Source organism: Balearica regulorum, chromosome 4 (assembly GCF_011004875.1).
Source record: "Balearica regulorum gibbericeps isolate bBalReg1 chromosome 4, bBalReg1.pri, whole genome shotgun sequence".
Taxonomy (NCBI): Eukaryota; Metazoa; Chordata; class Aves; order Gruiformes; family Gruidae; genus Balearica; species Balearica regulorum.
The window spans coordinates 64,122,243-64,137,995 of record NC_046187.1 but is presented as its reverse complement, the minus strand read 5'-3'; the positions used below and the strand labels follow the sequence as shown (position 1 = coordinate 64,137,995).

The following is a 15,753-nucleotide window of genomic DNA, read 5'->3' as shown; positions in this document are numbered from 1 at the left end:
TGTTTTTTCCATCATCCAATTAAAACCAGCTCTAGTCTGAAAATAACAGTGTTCTTGCCAGGCAAGCATATCTAAGCTTTTGCTAAGTCTTCCAGCTTTACAGGAATTCATAAAGCTTAATTAAACTTGAAACACAAACATCAGTGAAAAAAAAATCTTGGAGGAAAACTGAAGAGCCACAATTACTTTTTAGTCTGAAAATTAAGGTCAATGCAAAAAATGTTTCATCTGTGAATAAAATACTTCGGTGCACTGTTTATTCTTATTATCTCACATTCCAGCTATCCTCTTACGTAGGTCATGTAGTTTCACTGTAACTTTGAAAGTATGTCTGCACTCTGTTGAAACTTCCTATAACAATACTCCTCAGAGATACTGTCATTCATTCTCAGCTGCAGTAACCCAGGGACACTACTTTCTTCCTTTTTTTAAGATAGCGGAACAACATTTTCACAAACAGCTGGCTGAAGAGCAAAGCTACACCTCACTGATAATTGCCGTAATTAATTATTCCTTGCATACCTCAGACTTGTGCAAAGTTATACAGAACAGGTAGGTCTCTAGTGTGATTTTGCAGCAAAGAAAGTCATTCTTAGGATCCTGAACTTTATTTTATCAGCATGGTGCTGGCATTGAAGATATCTCTCTTTTTTTTTTTTTTTTTTTTTTTTTCCCCAGACTGAAATAAGATTCTACTCCAAGGTTCATTACCCTCTTGCATTGAAAATGACAGAATACATCAGTACATCTAGAATGCAGTATTTGAAGAAAGCAAAATATATTTTATTCAGTGTCCAAATGAATTCAGCCTGAGAAAACAAAGGTTGGAAAGTATAAATGTACAAATTCAAACATCTTGTGAACTGTTCTAACCCCTAATCTTGAGTTTGATGAACAATTAATGCTCCCTCAATGAAGTGTCACCAAAAGTTCCCAGTATAAAACCATCAATTTCTTTGACCAGAGGGAATTTGCAGAATTTTTGCTGATTTGATATATTCATAGAATCATGGAATCATAGAATGGTTTGGGTTGGAAGGGACCTCAAAGACCATATAGTTCCAACCCCTCTGCTGCGAGCAGGGACACCCTCCACTAGACCACGTTGCCCAAAGCCCCATCCAACCTGGCCTTGAACACTTCCAGGGATGGGGCATCCACAACCTCTCTGGGCAACCTGTTCCAGTGCCTCACCACTCTAACAGTAAAGAATTTCTTTCTAACATCTAATCTAAATTGACCCTCCTTCAGCTTGAACCCATTACCCCTTGTCCTGTCACTACACTCCCTGATAAACAGTCCCTCACCAGCTTTCCTGTAGGCCCCTTCAGGTACTGGTAAGCTGCAATTAGATCTCCCCGGAGCCTCCTCTTCTCCAGGCTGAACAGCCCCAACTCTCTCAGCCTGTCCTCATAGGAGAGGTGCTCCAGCCCTCTGATTATCTTCATGGCCCTCCTCTGGACTCGCTCCAACAGCTCCATGTCTCTCCTGTACTGGGGCCCCCAGAGCTGGACGCAGTACTCCAGGTGGGGTCTCACGAGAGCAGAGCAGAGGGGCAGAATCACCCTGCTGTTCATTGGGTATAAGAATGGGGTTTCAGCTGAGGATGATTTTATTGTATGCTTTAAAAAGGAGCTCCTTAAATCAGACAATATTTGAACTTTTAATGATGGAATTCCTTGAAAACCTTTAAAACGGATAAGCATTTTGTTATTCTCCCAATTGATCTGTGAATGTAAGTTAGATAATAAAGCACACAAGCCCTGCTCCAGAGCAGTGACATTTGTTCACGTTGCCAACAGTATAAATACATATAAATAGTATAAATAAACTACATATACACTACATAAATATTCTTATAAATTTTAAATCATAGTTTGGTTAAAAATACAAGACAGAGCAATACTTGTTCTGTTCAGGTAGATACTTGATTTCATTCCAAATCCTGGAAATGTCTACCTGTCTTTCTCAGTATCATTACTCATTTTAGGAAATAAAAAAAGAAATGATGGTATCAAGGAAAAAAATAACCAGAATTGTATTTTAAGCATTCTTTAAGCATATGTAAATCATCATTCTTGTTTTACTTAAATTTTGATCCTGAATTTATAATGTACTTTACTGTTTTTGTGCTTTTTAAACTTTTGTGCTCTTAAAGCACTTGCTTAAGGAAGAGATGTACTGCAAGAATAGTAACAAAGTAGCCGATTTATCTTGATGTCCTTTTCTTCCAAAAACATTCTTAAGAATTTTCTAATACTTTGACACATCGACATGCCCTTACAAGGCAGGAAAATCTGAAACTCACCCATACGTCTTACCCCTGCCTCTGACGGAAAACGTGAAACTAAAGTAACGTCTTCTCCACGTGGGACAGGTGAGCTTCGGCAGGCTGTGGGAAAGGTATGGAAATGTCTGCTGGTGCCAAGCCGTGTGAAGCAGCTATTAATAATCACTTCCTAGTGCTCCTGTTTCTGCTAGGCTGCTGCAATACCACCTGGAAGCTACCAAAGAAGAGGAGCCCTGCTAGGCTATGCTTTTCCAGCCATATGGCCTTTTCAAAAGCTCTTTGCTACTACAAGCTGGTCTCTCCGTAGCACAAAAAGAATTACTTTTACAGCATTAGGATCCAAACCACATAGAGCACCGCTGAAAGAACTTTTCAACTGCATCTGGCTGTAGACCATAGAGAAGTGCTGGTAGGGTTATTGATATCACTGCCCCTCTTGATAATATGCCTCATTAATGAGAAATAATATTTATAAGCCTAGTAATGGAGGATGGGAATGGTTGCTATGAAGCACTCTTTGCTAGATCATGTATGGAGCAGAGTTGGTGTTGCTTTCGGAGGGAGCTACTTATTCTGCTTGCTTGGCTGGTTGCTATGGTTCAGAGTAAACAGCAGCTGCTCAAGGAAAAGGAGGGGGAACCTCGAACAAAAGGACATGAAAACCATTAGTCTAAAATTGATTAACTGTTAAGGTAGTGATATCTTGGGTATATTCCTCTGGTAAAGTTGACAGAGATGGGGGAAAATAAAGGACAGAAGCATTATTTCATGCCATTCTGATACTAAACCTTACATTATTGATATTATTTCTCTCTGAAGCTTAAATGAATAATCAAAATGTGACAGTGGAGCAGTTTATCTTTCTATGTCCATATTGCTGATAGTAAACAAAGGTATTTGAGACAAAACTGTCATTTCCTGTTCTGAGCACTGAGAAAGATGTGTAGTATTTTAGATGCTGCTGTATGGTAACTGGAGGGAAATGTCATTTTTTTACAGGAAAAAAATCTCGCATAAATAAATATCTTTAATAGTTTATTACTTAAAATAAAATAGCTTCCATATAAAAAATAGTGAAGAATGCTGTGAAAAAGCACAGCAGAGGAACATTTTAGTTCCCATTCCCCACCATCAAGAAGTAGAAAAGCAAATTCACAGTGTATAATTTTACCAAATTCTAATTAGTCAATTCTACTCCAAACCAAACATGAGGTTGAATTAAGAAAAAAAATTCAAAATATTTGAAGCTGGGAGAAGCAGATCGTTTCTCCTTAAGGAAATTGGAGAAACTTAGCAAAATAATGGCTGTAAATGTATTCTTGTGTAGGAAATTCATCAAAAAGGAGATATGGGGAAAAAAAGCTGCTGAGAGGAATAGTTCATGATCTGACCTACAATCTTAGAAAGACTGCATCTATTGCATGACTATTTTCACATTAAAATTGCAAAGAAAGCTTTGTAATAGTGTCTCAGGGATTTCAGAAAATGGTTTTCAAAGAAAGGCAATGTGTTCTAAAACCTCTTGAAATTTCTCCCTATAGAAACTATACACTTATGTTAGTCATTCAGCCAGTTAAAGGCCAGTTATATGGTATTTGATCTTATAGTTTTGGATGATATTACTGGTGGAATTTCTGCCACTTCTCTTGGGAAGATATTCCAGACAAACAAATATGTAGAGCTATCTGGAGATCTATGCCATTTAAATTCAATGTAACTGAAAATTAGGTAGATTCTATGAGTAACTTTGGAGTAAATGCACAGTGTTTGTATTGCACTGAAATGAACATTAAAGATTTAATGGTACTTGCTACAGTTCTATTCACAGAACTGAAATAACAAACATTTTAAGAGCAGCTTATAGATTAATGGAACAAAACTTTCACTGAGATTTTTAGTTGCATCATGAATATCAAGAAATATTGAGGGACACCTAATAAGCTTGTAAAGACATAAAAAATGACATATAAAATGGAGCTGAGAATCACCAAAGCAAATCATACCATATATATTATTTTTTCTTTGATTTCATCTAGAGCTTTTAAAGGCTTAAATTTTTTTACTTGGTAGTTTTTAACATCATGAAGGTGACAGTTCTTTTCATTTAATTTGTAACCATTTTTAAAAAGCAGTGCAGATTTCTTTGTAAGCAGTGTCCACCATTGCACCTGTCTCAGTGCAGTTTATATAAAAACCATTCCCTTACAGACATAAAAACTTGTGTAATTTTAGAGTACTTCCTTTCCCTTATCCCTGTTCTTGATTGTTATTTTCTACTCATCTGTTCCTATAAAGCTTGTGTGTTCTTGAGAGGTTTGCAGCTGGTTAAGTGTCTTTGGATCTGGACCTACCTTTCTTCACCTGTCCTGCAAGTAATCAGGGATCACCAAACCATGCAGTGGCTTTTAGCTACTCCGTGATTGGAGATTTTCCCCTCTTCCTCTCCATCTGTATTAAGGGCACAGGGACACGAAGAATCTTTATAGAGCCTTCATACTTTTATCATAAAATAAGTTCGTTTTTTTCCTGAATAACACCTCTAATTTGGCTGAGTTTTATTCAAACTGCGTGAAGTCAAATTTGTCATATTCAAACTATTGCTAAGATATTGGAAATATAAATAACTATGAGCTTCAGTATTTGTAAATATTCTGTCTTTCAGTATATACTAGATTTGCCTCTCCATTTTCCAAAATAAATAATGATCTTTGATGCTCAATTTAAGAATCTTCAGTCACCTTGATTTTTTTTTTCTTTTTAAAAAGAATATTCATACCCTACTTACCTTAAAAGTAACTTGAGTCTATTAAAAGTCATATGTCTCAATGTCTTCATCTTGGAAAGAAAAAAACAACAAATAAAAAATTTACAGCTCTGAAAGTGTTAAGAAAAGTTGGCATTTTTTTATAATAATTTTTCTTAACAACTATTTTAAAAGATTATCTAGTGTTCAAAGTGAAGCACCCAGTTGTCACTGCCCAGCATAATGCTCAATACTTCACAAGCAGTTTTTATAAACAGGTCTGTAATTCTGTGATCCTGTGTATCATATTAATTCTGCCAAATAACATGTTGTAACAGAAGTCTAAGATGATTTGAAGGCTAGCATACTTGCAACAAAATTAATCAGTAGTTTAATAACAGTATTGTCTTCTGCAGAGAAAAAAAAAAAAAAGCGCAAAAAACCAACACAGAGAATTAAGATCTATAGTTGTGTTTCTTCCCCTTTTGTTTACCCACTCCTTTGGGTTTTTTATACATTTTCTCTACTTGCACACTTATATCAGCTGGTAGAAACAGTGTGAGCACATTTGAGGAAGATATTTACCAAGTGTCTGTCAGAAAGGGGGGGGGGGGGGGGGGGGTGGGGGGGTGAGGCTTGTTCCATTCCACATATAGATCTGAACAAATGGGTCCAGCTGCAGCCATAACATTTGCAAAGTATCATGAAAATTAGCAAATCTTTTGTCATTTTTCCAAGGACCCTCTCTGTGCTGTTCTTGTTTCAGTGAATATCGGCTTTCAGTAATAATTTTTCAGCATATATCACTGTACTAGCCAATTAAGCTATTTTATTAGATTATCATGATCTCATCCATTCATGTAAGACCTATGACTATTTAAAATTAAAATCCTTCTTTTTTAAATGTTTTACGTTATTTTAAGACCTCCATATTATGTGAGAAAAAGATGGGATTCACATAACTTAATAGAGGAAGAAAAATATTCACCTCTCCTTGCCCAAAAATTTGCAATAAGCCTTAGGATTTTCTTGGATTTTTTTGTTTTATGTTGATCAAGTAAGTGAAATTTTAAATTTTTTAGTTCTCAATTGAGATCTTGTTCCCCTTGGGGTTGACAGTAAAGATACCATTGATTTTAATGATAATAAAATTAGTTCTTAAAAATTCTTATGTCCTGGAAATGAGAAACAAGATTTTAAGGAGTCTGACCACACTGTGATGAAATCCTAGTTTTCTTTGCTCCTGCTTGGTTATGTCTTTTCATTCTTGTGAACATGGTTATCTAAAATGTGAACTCTATTGTAGAGAAGCTTTTGATAGTGGAAATTAGCATGCAGAAGGTGGCATAGCTGAATGGGAAATATCCAGAAGAGAAACATTTGTTTTACCTTCTAAATGAAATAATTTCTCAGGAAATATTTTTCTGAGCAAAGATGGTTTTGACATTAACCCAAAGCATTTACTTTGAGGAGAAGAAAATATTAAAATATTTAGAGATACTAGAAATGTTATACTAAGATAAATATCTTGAATCATCCTCTCTCTCTCTGTAATGGTGCACAGCGCACTGTTGCTGAGATATGCAAGCTATCACAGCTATCATGAAACTATGGAAAAGGGGTTTGGAGAAACAGACCCTGGGAGGAAAAGAACCCAAAGGATAAGACTGAAAACTTGGGTGGTTTAGCAAGTGTTGTTTGGAAATGCTAAAGTTACTGCTCTGCTACAACACAATGAAAACTCTGGAAGGACCAGCAGAAAGGTCAAAAATATTGGTGATAGCAGAAGAGCAAGATTGAGCCTCTTAGAGACACATATTCAAATGACTCAAAACTAGAACCATAAATCTGACTTTGAAGAGTGCCCTATTTTTCATCAAAGACAAGTTACTGAATCCTTCTATTTTTCATTCTATTTCTTTATATCAGATGTAGTGAAAATTGTAACTACAGCATGACTCTTTACAATTGTCCCTGCTTAAGAGATGAGAACCTTCTTTTTAACACCAGTAAAGACTGCCCAAATGACTTACTTAGGAAATATAAAAGGAATCAAAGATTTTGAAAGTCAAGTGGAGTCTCTGACTTCAGGGCACTTGAAATTAGGCCCTGGTTTTGAAGTCTGCAGAAACTCCGTGGGTTTAGAATTTAAGTGTTAGAGTGCTTCTGTTTGTTTTGTGATTCCGCATCCTTCAGCTGTGCAAGGAGTTTCTGCAAATCTTGCTGGGAGTTTACATGGAATAAGGAAAGGCCTAAAAGTTTCTGTAACTACACAATGATTATATTATTAACAGGTAGTGTTAAGAAAAGTTAAATTTTTTTGAGTCATAAAAACATGTTTGATTTAGATATAGCCACTATTCTTAGAATAGAGAGAGTGGTGGAATGAGAGGTTATAGTTGATGAAATGTGACAAAAATACTCAAAATGAAATATTATTTAATAGTTAAGGAAGACCACCTCCATCTTCTCTTATGGGTTAGCATCAGGAAATTACCACTGTCAAAGGAAACTTTGAGAGGCAACAAAATTGGTTATTAACTGCTATTTATTGAAACCCTACTGCAGCCACAGAAGTTCCTTAATCTCTTTGGAGTTTCTCATGTACTTTTTTTTTTTAACTCTTCAGCAAAAGTATTCCAGCAGACAAATTCATCATCATAGATAGTGATTTATCTTTACACTTAAATTGAAACTGCTATCTCATAGACAGTAAAAGCAGAGATTTTGAACCAGTATTAAACGAATACGCATTTTAAAATATTTTGTACAAATGCCAAATCACTCCTTAATCATCTTTGTATCTGCTTACCATATTTAATACTGTAGCTGCCAAAAGATGTGCCAAAAGACACAGAAAGCCGTAGAGAGATTGGCACACTTGAGAGACCCATAAGTTTAAATAATCTCCTTATATCCCAAAATAAGTGGAAGTGGTATTCAGACCAGTCAAGTGCAACTTTACAGAGCAAAAAAATCGGAGTTATCTGTGAGGGAGTCCCAGGGCAGGAAGGATTATATTGATTAATCTGGCCTAGAATATTTTTAAATTCCACAAGGACATTTTATTAATTTACTAATAATCTGCGAGAGGGAGAGGAAGGAATTTTTCTTGCCTGTCCAGGTTTAGGACATTTTTCAGTCTTCTAACAAATTAAAATAGGCAAGTTTAAACCTTGTGGCCTGAACCTAATCTGAATTTAACTAAACTGGAACAAATATTTTTAAAGTGTTAGAAAGCCTAAACAACTATGGTTCTAATTTTTCCCTCTTGTCAAAGGAATCCATGTAGACTTCCTATGCTAAATAAACAGACACTGGCTAAGGTGTTTAAGAATGAAAACCAAAAATAATAACAATAACAATAACAAAAACTCTTGTCAAGTTAATTGCAAACATCTGTAGTCTGATTTGTATTTCAACTCTTCAATAAACTTTAACAAGAAAAAATACCCAAAGAACTAACACTTTGGGGCATCCATTTATTGCTGAAATTTGCATCTCTGAAACAGTCAAAACTATTTCAGATATGATTTTCACATTTTTAGCAAAGCAAAATATGGAGAAAAATTGCAGTAATGTCAAAGCAGTTCTTTTCAGAATGTTAAATGTAAGTTTCTGAAGAGGGAAGGGGATTCAGATATTAGGGATTCTGTATTTTGCAAATACAAAATGGAGTGAAAATAAAGCAAAAGGTAGCAGACATCACTCACTGAAACAGGCTGGAATCCAGCTGTCTTTCCATCTAGTTGAGTACTCTAACGATTACGCTATGCAATGTCATTCTTATTCTTTTCCTGAATTAATATTTACATGAAGTAGACACTCTTCAGAAGGAGATTGATATTTACTCATTCCACAGTATCCTACAAACCAAGAGTTATCATATTCTCTTGAGATGTGGAAAAGCCAAGTTCAAGTCTTTGCTCTAAATCAAGTGTAAAGAGAGTTTTGGTCCCAGCACTTCAGGACAGCAGATAAGTGCTCTAGCAACTTTACAGGCTGTGGGCGGAAGTAGCCGCTGCCTCCTCCACATGTTTTGTGAATAGTACTGAGATCTGCTGGTTAACTTAGCTGTCTCTTTCCATATTTCTCTTGTTCTTCTTTATACAAAATTGCTTATGATGCACTATATTTCACTTCATTCTGCTAAGGTCTTTATTCACTGGAAAAAAAAAATGGAGATGACCATAAAACAATTTTAAAACATATTGCCTCTGCCTATTGCAGAATGAAATAATTACACAGAACCATGAATAAGTACCAACAATTTTAAGGAATTACATGGATTGACAGATGAGTAGGTTAACTGTGTCTCTAAATCAATCTAAAGAAAGTATTTGGTTTATTCTTAATTTAACTGTTGCAAAGCTTGAAGCTGAATTCATTGGAGTTGGATTCTGTGATCCTTGTGGGTCCCTTCCAACTCAGGATATTCTACGATTCTGTGATTCTACGAGTGGTGTGTGCATGAGTGGTGGCTATTGCTGAAGAAGACTGTGGCTCAAGATGACCATTGCAAGGTTAGTAATTATAATACAGTGCTTAATAAGATGACGTCCTAACTATAATCAAGTAAAGGTTTAGAGAAATGCAATGAGCCTACCTTTTCTTTTGAATGAATTAACCAAACTAAGTCCCTATGCTGATCAAGTCTGCAGTCAGAAAAGTGCTTTAAATGATGGGAACCATAATGAAGTTTACTTTTCTGCGTGAGCAGAACAAGGGGAAAAAAGCCCCTTAAAAAAGTCTAGACAGGGCCTAACCTGGACAGGCACAGGAATTAGAAGAGCCCTAGACACAGAAGGGAAGAAAAAAATAAGAATTTATAGGTAGATTGAACGATGTCTCAAAACTGCTATCACAGCTGGCTGGATCTAAGGGAGGAACTGGCAGCACACTGGCCAAAGCCTAAACAATCAATGTTACTATCATTTTGAGACGCCAGCTAGGTGCTCCCATAGGCTAGTGTCAAAAAGCTTTGTCGCTGCCTCTCTTCTGCCTGCTTCCATTGCTGTTGGTCCAACACCTTTCAGGAGTGCTTAAAGAGACAGGCATAATATAAAATTTTTTCATTAATCAAGTTCTTCTTTCTCATCTGTCTTCTCTATGGGTGCTATTTTATAGGCGCAGAACTGTCCATGCCAAACTTCTGTCTAAATTTGCCTGTAACCACGGTAAACACCTTACAAATTGGTTTCTCCTACAGTTCTCCGAGAAAATAAACTAGCCATCCTAGCAATGAAACATGCTTTTGCTCACTTTTGACTGCTGCTCAGGCTTGTTTCAGAGTATGAGAATCGTTCAGTCTTTCACTTATCAAGATCGTGGGTTGTTTTACTGCTAAGAGATCATAAATAACTATATGGGGGGAAAAAAAAAAAAAAACCTTCCCACTGAAGAAGGAAGGTTAGATGAGGCTTTAAAATAAAATAATAAAAAAACCCATTTAACAATGTTAACACAGATCATATAGCTTGAGATGTTGACTTTCTTGGTAACGGTTGCTATGTAAGGTAATCTGATTTGATGCCATCAACTATAATGAGTGAATATTTCAGGATTATTGCACTACATTAACAAAAGAATAATACAGAGACTCTAAACAAATAAGTACAATGAATTTCAACAGTCAAATGAAAAGAAATACAATGGTGAGTTAAAATTACAAGAAGAGAAGAAAAAGAAAAGAAAGACGGGTGAAAAAGCAAAGATGTTAGGCACTGATTGTACTTTGGAATTTATTTCAGTAAATTCTATGTAGAAACCATTATCAAATCAGAGATACCAAACATAAGAAACAAACCATGATTCTGTCTTCAAGCATTTTTCCATTAACAAGAAAAAAAGATTTGGTAGAAATTCACTTGTCCTTTACTCACAGATTTCTTCAACAACATTTCATTGTTCATTAGCCTGTGGATATTGAGCTAACATTCTCTGCATGCAAGTTCATTAATAGTCTTTCAGTTCTCCAGCGGCTCTTTATGAATGCTCAGCAGATACTGCCTTGATTTTTACAGCTTGCACTCATTCACACTTACTGGTCTATCATTTGTATATAGAACTGAAATTTAGCCACATTTGATAAGGAGGTCATGATTCAATTGTGATTTTTGTAAACATCTTCCATTAAAGTCAATTTTTAAAAATCTGTATACATAGTTTGGAGATGACCTAAAAGATTCTCAGAACTGGCTTTCAACCTTATTCAAAGCCAGTATTACAAAATTATAGATGAGAAATGTCTCATGAGTAAGCTTGCTTACAAGATGTAAGTGTCCTTACTTTGGCTGTAATATAAAAAATATATTCATTAAAACTGTAATTTGATTCTACAGCTGGTGATCCGGTATTCTGGTAGCGCAAAGATGTGAAACTCAAATATTGACTAAAAGAAAAAAATGTTAAACAAAATCTCTCAAATTTTTTTAGGCTTGGTTTAAAGTGTTGCTGATACTTCTTGTCAGCTTTCTTTTTTAGCCATGCCATTCATCTCTGTATGTTTTTAAATTATAGTCTTTTAAACATTTTACAAATTCTCAATACTTCAAATATTTAGTTTTCTGCAGTAACCTTTTAGAGTATCTCAAGTCTAATTTTTCATCACCATTGATTATTCGCATACCAATAACTTATCTACGTGGCTCCTTTGTTTGAAGTAAACAAACAGAGCTGTGGGTCTCTTTGGCAGTTCAAGCAGTACACATTACAGTGACTCTCAAATTAGCCCCTTTCAGGAACACTTCATGGTTTTCATATTTTGAAATGTCAGAGTAATGGAGATACTTTATTATGGGCATTGTAGTGATTATACTTCCTGGTTTAGATTGTCATTCAGACCTACAAAGTCTTCAAAAGTTTCCTGTAATTATTTTCTTGGCATTTCTATCTTTTACTTCAGTCCAAATGGTTTATGTTGGCAGGAAATTTGCAAATGTCATTCCTTTCTTCTGATACTCTCCTTTTATATATATTATACCACATGCTCCAGTCCTCCTGAATCACCCTTTTTAATGGGCTTTATATCTTTATATTTTAGGTCTCTTTTGAGACTAAGCCAAAAGTCATTTCTATGTAATTCATCATGTTTTGCTTAAAAAAAAAAGAAAAAATGTTCACTTTATACCTACAGTTCAGCTACTGTGTTCTCATTATCCCTTCTTGTATCTGAAAAGAAACAATATTTCAAAATGCTTTGGCTCCTTTTCTTTAGGAAGCCACCACGGTTTTCTTTCTACTTGTTACTTTTTCCCTCATTACACAGTTCTGCTTTAACAACACTTACCTGCTATCAATTTCCTTCTGTCTCTTACTTTCTCATTCAGATGCAGCTCCAGTTCAATAGCTCTCAGCTTCTACCTATGACTGGCAGGAAAGCTTGAAGTACAGCTCTGCACCTTCTTCCCCACAGTCTCAAGAGGAGATGTCTGAACCACGTTTTCAAAAGCTCGAATCTCCACTCTGTCATTTATACCCACATATACATTAGCTGCCTTCCCTTGCCATCTAAATTATCTTATCACTGAGCTGTCTAGGACTCTCTTTCGTGTAACAATTTCATTTCACAGCAAGTACTGCACTTTCCCTGTCAGCTCTTTAATTACGACGTCAGGAAAATTGGTGGAGGTTGAGGAGGAAAAGACTATTTCTCTTCTGCTTTGAGGGTGGAGGTTGTGTGTGTTGGGAGGGGGGGAGAGGAAGATAAAGGCAATGAACAAAAAAAAAAAAGCTGCCTAAAAAAGAGGAGAAAAACATTAATTTTTCCTAACAGGACAATCTCAGAAAGAATGATTTGTGCTCTTTCCTGGACTTTGAGGCTCTCAGACCCAGCAAGGAGTCTGCATATCTCTAAAACCATCTATAGTGTCATTGATTATCCAGGTACTGCCTGTAATTTTGTTGGCACTTTTTAACTTGTCCTTGGACGTAGGTTGTATAAACATTCGTCTGAATACTTTCATCCAAATAAAAACATCTCATTATTCATCTAAGTAAACACATTACAGATTCCATATCTCTCTTCTGTGAAGGACTTCATTTCTTTTTTTCCCCCAAATGTACAGTCTCTGGTTATTGAAGTGATTCTAAAATTGGTTAACTGCATGAGAAGATCCTGCTGTTGTCCAGATCCATGACGAGTTTTAAGTACTGTAGCTCCCGTCTTCACTGTGAGTGATGGAGGAATGCCAGTACGCATTGTTTAGAACTAAAGCAGCAGAGCTACAAACCCGGAAAGATCTGATGGCTTGGTTTTCTGTGTCACTAAGCACTGAATAAGATAATTTGAGACTCAGATCTTTTGACCTCCCCTGGTACTTTTCTGATAATCATTCACAGAACATGATGCTGTGCAAGACCCTAATTGCAGATAAGAGATTTTGTCATTTACATTTGAAAGGGGGTTTTGCGCATATGAACCCTGCAGAAGTTACTGGAGAAGTGATGATGGAAGGATAGATCTGTGATTACAACCTGAGTCTTTTGCTATTATTGTTCCCGTGATAGACAATCAAACAAACAAGCAAATGCATGCTTTACCTTGTCCTCTGTAAAATGTTGCTTCCATTTTTTTTCCCCTGAGCATCAGAAATTCTCTTTATTTCCTGTCTGTTGATAGTGTTCATCTCTCTTCTCCTTTTGGTGATGATATAGTGAATCATATATATTCTGAAGCAGGATGATATTTTAACAATATACATAGAGAATCTCAAGAATCTCAAGAATTAGAAGTTTATGTGTGTGGTATGTACATGAGCATATAGATTTCAAACCATGAATTGTTTACTTACCTTCAGACCAGCAACAGTCCCATGCACACTGTGGTGGGTTGACCCTGGCTGGATGCCACGTGCCCACCAAAGCTGCTCTGTCACTCCTCTCCTTAGCTGGGCAGGGGAGAGAAAAATATGACCACAGGCTCATGGGTCGAGATAAGGGCAGGGAGATCACTCAGCAATTACCAACATGAGCAAAACAGACTTGACTTGGGGAAAATCAGTTTAATTTATTACCAACCAAATCAGAGCAGGATAATGAGAAATAAAACCTAAATCTTAAAACCACCTTCCCCCCACCCTTCCCTTCTTCCTGGGCTTAAGTTCACTCCTAACTTTCTCTGCCCCCTCCCCCCGAGTGGCACAGGGGGACAAGGAATGGGTGTTGTGGTCAGTTCATCACATGTTGCTTCTGACACTCCTTTCTCCTCAGGGGGAGGACTCCTCACACTCTTTCCCTGCTCCAGCGTGGGTGCCCTCCCACACGAGACAGTCCTCCATGAACTTCTCCATCATGGATCCTTCCCATTGGGTGCAGTTCCTCATGGGACCCCCAGCGTGGGTCCCTTCCATGGGGTGCAGTCCTTCAGGAGCAAACTGCTCCAGCGTGGGTCCCCCACGAGGTCACAAGTCCTGCCAGCAAACCTGCTCCAGGATGGGCTCTTCACTCCATGGGTGCACAGGTCTTGCCAGGAGCTTGCTCCAGTGTGGGCTTCTCACAGGGTCACAGCCTCCTTCGGGTGCCTCCACCTGCTCTGGCATGGGGTCCTCCATGGGCTGCAGGTGGATATCTGCTCCACGATCATCCTCCATGGGCTGCAGGGGGACAGCCTGCCTCACCATGGTCTTCACCACAGGCTGCAGGGGAATGTCTGCTCCAGTGCCTGGAGCACCTCCTCCCCCTCCTTCTTCACTGGCCTTGGTGTCTGCAGAGTTGTTTCTCTCACATTTTCTCACTCCTCTCTTCTGGCTGCTGTCGCACAGCAGTTTTTTTCTCTTCTTAACTACATTATCCCAGAGGTGCTACCACTGTCACTGATGGGCTTGGCCTTGGCCAGCAGCGGGTCCGTCTTGGAGCCGGCTGGCATTGGCTCTGTCAGACACAGGGGAAGCTTCTAGCAGCTTCTCACAGAAGCCACCCCTGTAGCCCTCTCACTACCAAAACCTTGTGACGCAAACCCAATATACACACAGAGCTCATGACCAAGATTGTCAGACCCTGCCTCTGTATATTCACACAGATGTGAGAAAGCAGTACCATATAGTTTCTATTACAGGTATACGTGCACCAGTACATATAAGGGCCAAGATGATTGGTTGTCACTATATTATAATGCATTCCCCTATTTAACTGGGTGAAATGAACAATAGCAGGCACCTCAAAAATGTTGTGTGTTTGAAATAAATAAAAATATATACAAAAAAATTCACATTACCTTAAAGTAAGGCAAACATAGAGTGGATGGTATATGATTTATGATATGCAAAGTATGTCAATACAACCATGCATCCCAGACATCACAGATCACTGAAAAATAGAAACTTAATACTTAAAAGACTGGTTCTGAAGTCTATGTTAGAACTTCAAGAGACATTTAGATTCCAAAGATCTGTTGTCACAAATAATTTAAAATTATAATTTTCCTATCGAAGCACCTCTTCAAGTTACAGTGATATGGATGGAGATGATCCAAAAATGAGAAATTCAAAAGCCCACTATCAGCCCAGCATTTTATTGCTTACTTTAAAGCCTTACAGACCTGTGTGACACGTGAACTTTGAACATTTATTACTGAAATGAAGCAGCTGCACGTTTTAGTATCTTCAAAGGTATAGAGAGCTGGTTTTGAAAGACAAATTCTTTTCACTTCCTTTATTAATTATTTAAAATCTTTTCCGGTGATACTCTTCCTTGATTCCTTGATTCTGATTTCTTGCTATTC

The 15,753-nt window shown here is 37.2% G+C and overlaps 1 long non-coding RNA gene across 2 annotated transcripts in view; it reads right to left on the bottom strand.

Annotated features, from left to right (window-relative positions):
* Positions 1-2,278: 2,278 nt before the first annotated feature.
* Positions 2,279-15,753, bottom strand: part of LOC142601570 (uncharacterized) — a 55,578-nt gene continuing 42,103 nt past the window's right edge. Inside the window, exons 1-3 of one of the 2 annotated variants that reach the window (XR_012835087.1) lie at positions 8,747-8,941; positions 5,076-5,125; positions 2,279-2,392 (exon numbers count right to left, since the gene is read on the bottom strand). This is a non-coding gene — a long non-coding RNA (uncharacterized LOC142601570). Of the gene's footprint in view, positions 2,393-5,075; positions 5,126-8,746; positions 8,942-15,753 lie in introns of those variants that run through there. The other variant, XR_012835088.1, reaches the window with a different exon arrangement.